This window comes from Apium graveolens, chromosome 10, assembly GCF_009905375.1.
Source record: "Apium graveolens cultivar Ventura chromosome 10, ASM990537v1, whole genome shotgun sequence".
Taxonomy (NCBI): domain Eukaryota; kingdom Viridiplantae; phylum Streptophyta; class Magnoliopsida; order Apiales; family Apiaceae; genus Apium; species Apium graveolens.
In genome coordinates, this window is record NC_133656.1 from 47,040,465 (window position 1) to 47,049,692 (window position 9,228).

Consider the following 9,228-nt stretch of genomic DNA (forward strand, 5'->3'; position numbering starts at 1 on the left):
TGGTACAAAATTTAGTCCAATTTGGGGGTGCTCCAATGGAATATCCCAATATGCACATTAGGTATTTCATCGAGATCTGTGACACCTTCAAGTTTAATAATGTTTCTGAAGATACCGTGAAACTGAGACTTTTTCCATTCTCTATGAGGGATAAAGCTAAGAGCTGGTTATACTCTCTACCAGCTGGTTCTATTGTGACTTGGGAGGATCTTGCTCAGAAATTCCTTACTAAATTCTTCCCTATGGAAAAGACGGCTGCAATCAGGAATGCTCTTACTCAATTCACGTCGCAGTCGGGTGAATCTTTATGTGAAGCTTGGGAGCGCTATAAGGAGATGCTTAGGAAGTGTCCTCATCATGGAATGTCTGACTGGATGGTGATCAATTGGCGTAGTCAAGACCTATGCTCGATGCAGCATCAAGTGGAGCCTTATGGGCTAAGAGCTATGAGGAAGCTTATGATCTAATTGAGATGATGGCCGCTAATGAATACCAGAATCTAACTCAGAGACTACCGCAAGGCAAGGTAGTAGGAATTCTGGAGTTGGATACAGCTACAGCTATATTTGCTAAGCTCAAGGCACTGACTATGAAGGTCGATTCTCTGACCAACTATGGTGTTCAACAAACAATGAGTGTTTGTGAGCTTTGTGCAGGATCGCATGCGACGGAGCAATATGCTATATCTAGTGAATCAGCTCGGTTTGTGAGCAACAATTTGAGGTTGCAGCAACCTGTTCCTGTTACTTATCATCCTAACAACCGCAACCATCCTAACTTCAGCTGGAGCAATAATCAGGGTGGTATGCAATAGCCTTACCGGCAGTTTGGGAACAAGCAATTCAATCTTCCTGGTTTTGAACAACAGTTTGCACCAAGACAATAATTTCAGTCACAAGGAATGCAACAACAATCTCATGGAGGTGCCGGTCAATCTTCTAATGAAAAATCCAAATTGGAGAAGTTGAGGCTTATGTGCAAAAGCCAAGCAGTTTCTATCAAGACTCTGGAGAATCAAATAGGGCAGATTGCTAACGCCCTATTAAATCGACCTCAAGGAACTCTTTCAAGTGACACATAAGCTAATCCAGGCAAGAGAGAAGTCAAGGAACAGCTTAAGGCAATCACCCTGATGACTGGAAATGTCGCAAGCCCTCAAAATCAGTAAAACGAAGAATCTGGATTTTTTTTCCAGAAGGCAGGCGCACCCCGCCCATACCAAGCACGCCTGCGCCCTGTCCTTTTCCGGAAATTGAAAATTCTGCTGAACTGGCTTCGCGGAAGGATGGCGAGGTGGAACCGAAGAATAATACTATTGAAAGCACTCCTCTTAAGGAGAATACAGGAGACAAACAAGTTTATCTTCCACCTCCATATCCTAAAAGGCTTCAGAAGCAGAAGTTCGACAAGCAGTTTGCCAAGTTTTTGGAGGTTTTCAAGAAGTTGCACATTGAAATACCTTTTGCGGAAGCTCTAGAACAGATACCGAGCTATGCTAAGTTCATGAAGGGTATTCTATCTCGGAAGCTTAAACTTGAGGAGTGGAAATCGTTGCTCTAACGGAAGAGTGTAGCGTTGTGCTACAACAGAAACTTCCTCCTAAACTCCTCTTCCCTGCTGATTTTGTTATTCTATTCTTTGAGGAAGATAAGAAGATTCCCATTATATTGGGGAAACCATTATTAGCTACAGGCCGAACTCTGATCGATGTACAAAAGGGTGAGCTTACTATGAGAGTTCAGGGTTAGGACGTTACTTTCAATGTCTTCAATGCGATGAAATTCCCTACTGATGAAGAGGAGTGCTTTAAAGTATAGTTGGTCGACTCTGTAGTGACTTAGGAGCTTGATCAAATGCTAAGGACAGATGCCTTAGAGAGAGCCTTAACAGGGAATTTTAATAGTGAAGATGAAGAAGGGGCAGAGCAACTACAATATTTGAATGCTTCACCATGGAAAAGGAGATTGAATTTGCCATTCGAGTCTCTTGGATTATCAGAGCTTAAAAATTCTCAGGAGTGTCTCAAACCATATATTGAGAAAGCTCCCACACTTGAGCTCAAACCACTGCCTGATCACTTAAGGTATGCTTTTTTGGGCGATGCATCTACTTTGCCTGTTATTATTGTATCTGACCTTTCAGGTAGTGACGAAGACAAGCTATTGAGAATTCTGAGAGAGTTTAAATCAGCAATTAGATGGAATATATCAGATATCAATGGAATCAGCCCTTCTTATTGCATGCATAAAATTCTGCTTGAGGAAGGAAGTAAGCCAACAGTTGAAAAGTAGAGAAGACTCAATCCTATCATGAAAGAGGTCATGAAGAAGGAAATTCTCAAATGGCTAGATGCAGGGATCATATATCCTATTTCCGACAGTTCGTGGGTGAGCCCGGTGTAGTGTGTGCCTAAGAAAGAAGGTATTACAGTTGTTGCTAATGAGAAGAACGAGCTCATTCCTACTCGTACAGTCACAGGGTGGAGAGTATGCATGGACTATCGAAAGCTAAATAAAGCCACCAAGAAAGATCACTTCCCACTTCCATTCATTAATCAAATGTTTGATAGGTTGGCTGGTCATGACTATTATTGTCTTCTGGATGGGTATTCGGGCTATAATCAGATTTGCATTTCCCGAGAAGATCAATAGAAGACCACCTTTACTTGTCCTTTTGGCACTTTCGCTTTTCATCGAGTTTCTTTCGGATTTTGTGGTGCACCTGCTACTTTTCAGAGATGCATGATGGCCATAATCTCTGATATGATTGGCCCTAATGTGGAATTGTTCAGGGATGACTATTCTGTGTTCGATACTTCTCACGATGAGTGCTTGCATAATCTTTGCTTAGTGTTGAAAAGATGCGTTGAGACCAATCTGGTGCTCAACTGGGAAAAATGTCACTTCATGGTGCAACAGGGTATCATTCTTGGGCACAAGATATCTAACAAGGGTCTTGAAATGGATAAGGCCAAGGTAGTGGTTATTGCAAATCTTCCTCCACCAATCTCAGTTAAAGGAATCCGCAGTTTTCTTGGTCATGCGGGTTTTTATCGGCGATTCATCAAAGACTTCTCAAAAATCTCTAAACCTTCGTGCAATCGTTTAGAGAAGGATATCCCTTTCAAATTCAATGAAGAATGTCTAGTTGCTTTTGAGAGCTTGAAGAAGAGTTTGACTACAACACCTGTTATTACTGCACCGATTGGAATGAGCTCTTCGAGATGATGTGTGATGCGAGTGATTATGTAATTGGAGCAGTTCTTGGCCAGAAAAAGCATAACATATTTCATGTGGTTTACTATGCTAGTAAAACCCTCAATGGTGCTCAACTGAATTACACTACTACAGAGAAGGAGCTTTTGGTAATTGCCTATGGTTTCGAGAAATTTCAATCTTACTTACTTGGGACAAAAGTGACAATTTTTACTGATCATGCGGCTATTCGATATCTCGTCTCGAAGAAAGATTCAAAACCTAGATTGATTCGATGGATTCTATTATTTCAGGAATTCGAGCTAGAAATCAAAGACAGGAAAGGTACAGAAAACCAAGTAGTTGATCATCTCTCACGTTTTGAAGATCAAGGCAAGGTTTCACAAGATAACACATTGATCAATGAATCTTTTCCCAATGAGCAACTGTTTAGGGCGCAAGAAGAAGAACCATGGTTTGCAGATATTGTGAACTATATTGTGAGTAATGTCATTCCCCAGGACTCTCTTATGCTCAAAGGAAGAAGTTTCCATGAACCATTCTTGTTCAGATATGGAGCAGATCAGATTATAAGGAGATGCATTCCGTATAGTGAGACGAAGGATATTCTGCAAGACTGTTATTCTACTGTCTATGGTGGCCATTATGGTGGAGAGAAGACAGCTACCCGTATTTTTCAAGTGGGATTTTTCCGGCCTACGTTGTTTAAAGATGTTCATTAGTTCGTGTTGAGATGTGATCGCTGCCAAAGGGTTGGAAATATGTCCAAGAGAGACGAGATGCCTCTCAATGTTCTTCTTGAAGTTGAGATTTTTGATATTTGGGGAATCGACTTCATGGGGCCATTTGTCTCGTCATGCAACAATCAGTATATTCTTTTAGCAGTGGATTATGTGTCCAAATGGGTTGAGGTTAAAGCTTTGCCAAGCAATGATGCGAAGGTAGTGCTAAATTTTCTTCATAAGCAAATATTCACACGTTTCGGTACTCCGAGGGTTATAATCAGTGATGAGGGATCACATTTTTGCAATCGCAAGTTCACTGCTTTGATGAAAAGATATCATGTGAATCATCGTGTTGCCACAGCCTACCATCCTCAAACTAATGGGCAAGCTGAAGTCTCTAACCGAGAGATCAAACGAATCTTGGAGAAGGTTATAAATCCATTAAGGAATGATTGGTCGTTAAAGCTCGATGAAGCTGTTTGGGCATATAGAACAACATTCAAGACTCCCCAAGAAATGTCACCTTTCTAGTTGGTGTATGGGAAAGCGTGTCATTTGCCTTCGAAATTAGAGCATAAAACGTATTGGGCTTTGAAGAAGCTGAATCTTGACATGGAAGCTGCTGGAAAGAAAAGAATGCTTCAACTTAATGAACTCGACGAGTTTCGTCTTCGGGCTTATGAAAACAATAAAGTATACAAGGAGAAGGTCAAGAGATGGCATGATAGGAGGTTAGTGCACAAGTCATTTGTCCTTGGTCAGCAAGTTCTATTGTTCAACTCTCATCTCCGACTTTTTTAAGAAAGCTAAAGTCGAGGTGGTCAGGTCCATTCATTATCAAAACTGTGTTTCCACATGGAGCTGTGGAGATTTTTGATAAGCATCCGGACCAAGCGTTCAAAGTAAATGGACAGAGGTTGAAGCATTATTATGGTGATACAGCGAACTGTGAGGTGATGAGCGTCGTTCTTTTGGCAACTTGAGTTCGAAGTTTCACATCAAGCTAATGACATAAAACAATCGCTTCGTGGAAGGCAACCCATACGTAATTCTTGTATAGTAGCTGAGAAAAAAAAGGAAAATAAAATCTTAAAAAATCAAAAAAATCAAAAAAGTGAAAAAACAATTCCAGAAACCCGGCGCGCCCGCGCTTGAAGCAGGGCGGCCGCGCGACCCTCCTGGAAAAGAAAAAAAAACAGGAAAAAAAAACACTTTAACCCAAAACCCATCCCGAATTTAAACCTATTTCTACCCTAATTTTACATCCTAAATACTTCTAAACCCACACCCATCCATTTACCTCTTATATATACATCACATCTTATTATACACTTCCATCTCATATTCTCATAAAACCCTAACTTCTCCCATACACTTCTCATACATTAATCTCTATTCTATTATTGTTATGGCACCCAAAAGAGCGAGAACCGCGGGGAGTAGTAGCACTCAGCCCTCGGCTACCGAGGATTCTAGTGCACGAGGTGCAGCTAACAGATTTTCTTCTCCGGAGGCTCAAGCAGAGTTTATTAGGCTAATGTTTAAGCCGATTGCGAAGAAGAGGGGTATCTTATGTAATATCCGGGACATAACGTATAATTATTTTTATTGATAAATACTTATTATGTGACTATTATGTGATTTTTGGTGAATTATCTGATGATTGGTGTGGATATGTGGATGTTTATATGTGGTAAAGTATAAGTATGTTAATTTTATTATGTACAGAATAAAAAATATATATAATTAAGGTATTTTTCTGGTAATTTTTGGAGTGTTATATGATTTTATATTGATTTATGAATTTATTAATTATTTTCCGAATAATTACAAAATTATTTTCTAAAGTCGGGAATCGTCCAACCTCAACTGTCTTCACATTTTTACAGCCCGAAACTCTTCCGAAAACTCCTTCCTAACCTAATCTGGTAATTCCGGACATTTTCCGTATTTTGACTTTTTCGATCCAGATTACCATTTGAACCGTGCGTGGCCCGACGCAAAATTTTCGATACGATAACCCTTTTCGATAACATTATCTTCGTACAAAGCGTTTTATAAAAGCCCGGTTTTGATAATTATCTAAAACCTTTGATGCTTATCCAAAACAGGATAATGTTTATCCAAAACGTTATCCGATAGGATCGTTTTTATAGTTACTTAGCGGCTAAGAAACGTATTTATCGATCCAACACGATCCAGAATGTACTAATATTCCGTAAATATAAATAGCCAATACAGTATTGTATTTTGTACAGATAATCATTTGCAAACAGTAAAACTATATAATTTCCAGAGAAAAACCTTAAAATTCATCGCGTTCTTCATAATCAAATGCAGAAACGAAGGCGTTATCAAACTCCGATTCGAGCTTGCCATATATCAAATCGAAGCTCTCGAAAAGTTCTTTTATAATCAATCATCCACTTCAGTGCAGATATCAAGGTGATTTTTTTATTTAATTATTTTAATTTGAATTATTTAGTAATTAAATTATGAAATTTTGTTCTTAATGTTGTTTGTGTGATTTGATGCTAGAATCATGTAGATCTTTTCTTCCTGGTAATTTTGGTATATTACACGTCAAATTTGGAGTTCAATAACATATAGAAAATTGAGCTTGATTCTCGGATTAATGATAAAGGGTTTATGTATTTGAATGTTCTTAAGTAAAAATTAGGCGTTTCTTTGTTAAGGGTTATCTATTGATTTTGATTGTATGAATGGATAGATTGTAGAACAGGGAATTAATTGGTATAAAGGAATTGTACGAACGATTCCTAGATTGGCAGAATCGAGCTCGCCGAAATTTTTTGGTACCAGCGGTGTTCTTGATTTTTCGTTCAAAAATCCGGACAACCCGATGTTTGTTTGTAGAAAACGATCGTAAAAATCAATTGTAGGGATTGTAAACTCGAAATATGCACTTTATTGGGCCATTATGGGCGCGTATGAAGGTTTCCGGCGAGCTTAGAGGCGACGTTAATGGCAGCCGCCGCCAGCGGAACCGTTGTGTTGGGGGAGAAGACGGTAACAATTACCGTTTGACCCCTGTAGTTTCAAAAAATTTGTAAATTCCGTATTTCAGTTTTAAAAATTCACTAAAACCTAATTTCTATTTTAATTATTTTTAAAAATAGCATTCCCTTTTTATAATTATTTTCAGAAATTGTTTTTAATTCCAAAAATAAATATTTTTTATTCAAAAAATTATTTTTACTTCGAAATTAAATCTAGATTATTTAATTAATTAATTTTAGTTGATAATTAATTATTTAATTAGTCGATTAATTTAAATATTAATTGATTAATTGATTTAATTGATTATTAATTAATTTTATTTGATTATTTAATTAGATTTAATTATTTATTTTTGATTTAAAAATTCTGAAAAATAGTTTCGAACTTTAAAATATTATTTTAAATTGCTTTCAAGGCTCGATAATTATTATAAAATTATTATAAAGTCAAATTCGGGTGTTCGAACCCTATTAATTTAATTATAAAATGATTCAGAGACCTGTTTTAACTCCGAAAAATATTCAAAAATTCGTAATAAATACCTGAAAAATTATTTTGACCCCAAATCTTCTTTGAAAAGTTATCTTAATTGACTATCTTGCATGTTATGCGCTACGTGCTATCGTATTGATGTGTTATATGCCTATGTGGTTGTTGTTTGACTGTTTTGATCATAATTTTCAATCCGTAAATCGGATTTGGGTAAAACGAAGGGTAGATAAAAGCTTATGACGTCTATGTGACGATTAGAATGGTATGAGACTGAGTATTGATAGATGCTTATGATTCCTAGAAGAGTAAGCATGGCATAGAAAAAGAAAGTCATTGATCCGTAGATAGAATTGAAGCGTAGAAAGAGAAGGCAAGTGATTGCCGAATAGAAGCAAGGCATAAAAAAGAAGGAAAGTGATTGATGAGTAGAACTGTTAGATAAGTACAAGTAAAGTTGTAAATCATCTATGATAAGGCAAGTCCTTCTGAACCTTTTTTCGAGATACATTGCAAATATTTCTGAACTTTCTCATAACATGTTGCTAGTATTCAAAATAAATCTCGTTTTACATTGCAAGCGCTTTAAACTATTCAAGCTTGAACCCTGATCATATCATTAAACTTGAGCTGTAAGCTTTATTTCTTGTAAATGACCAACGGTTGATTTTCCAGATATTAAACCACATCAATACAATACTACTCTACAAATATATACACACCATAAACCAAGTATTTCAACAGAATTTATTGAGCATATAGAAACTTATACACCCTGGAATACCCTATCACATCAAAGATCAATACCCTGTATTATCATTGAACTATTATTCGTCAGATACTTGATTCTTCATCAGGTTTGAAGCCGTTCTTCATATCTACACCTTGATACTCCCTGGTGATACCTGTGAAATGTTTGATGCTCTAAGATAAATGATTTATCAGTGTTAATCATGATTCTGTTTTTATTGAATTGTATTGGTTATCATATTGAATTGTTTTAGAATTGGATGGTTTTATAAATGTGGACCAGATTCGTGGTTATATTAGGCCAATGTATGCCTTAGATCCAGTATAAAGAGCAAAGCTAGGAGCCTTGCTCGGGGTTAGTGCGTGACTGATCAGCAGCCTAACCTTGGTTTTTAAAAAATGAAAAGAGAATATCCAATTATATTCATTGATTATCCAGAAACTTGATTCTTCTGAATCATTTCAACTGATCATTGTTGAATCCTGGTTATTGGTATTATGACTTGCTGAGCTAGTTAGCTCACTCTTGCAAATCTGTTTATGTTATTTTACAGTTGAAAATGAAATTACTGGTAAAGAGGATTCGCAGTCTAGCGTGCGAGCTAGGATTCCAGGATAAGATGGACCGAGTTAGCAGGAGCTTTATAATGTAGATGAGTTATGTAAGATTGTAAGAATGATATCATTATCAGTTGTAAGCGGAATTAGTTAGGATTTGTTACGATGTAATAAAAGTTAAGGTTGTGGCTTATTTTCATACTTTGACCTGTTGCGATCCATGGTTATGGTAAGTAGGGTCTTTACATATATTACTTTCATAGGCAGGTATATATATTGAGTGTGTGTGTGTTATGAACCCCAAACTTCTGACCCATATTTGGAGGGCGTCACAGGTTTGGTATCAGAGCTACAAGTTAAAGTCACTGAAACAAGCCTAGATTATCGGGACTGGATAGAGGGTTAAGATTAGGGGTAAGAAATAGAAAGATAGGACATCGAGAGGTTGAGTGCGACGGTATAATAGGTGT

General features: G+C 37.3%; 1 non-coding gene across 1 annotated transcript; it reads right to left on the bottom strand.

Moving 5' to 3' along the window:
• Positions 1 to 257: 257 nt before the first annotated feature.
• Positions 258 to 364, bottom strand: LOC141694743 (small nucleolar RNA R71). Its single transcript, XR_012564027.1, has one exon. It is a non-coding gene; the product is annotated as a small nucleolar RNA R71 (small nucleolar RNA).
• Positions 365 to 9,228: the final 8,864 nt, after the last annotated feature.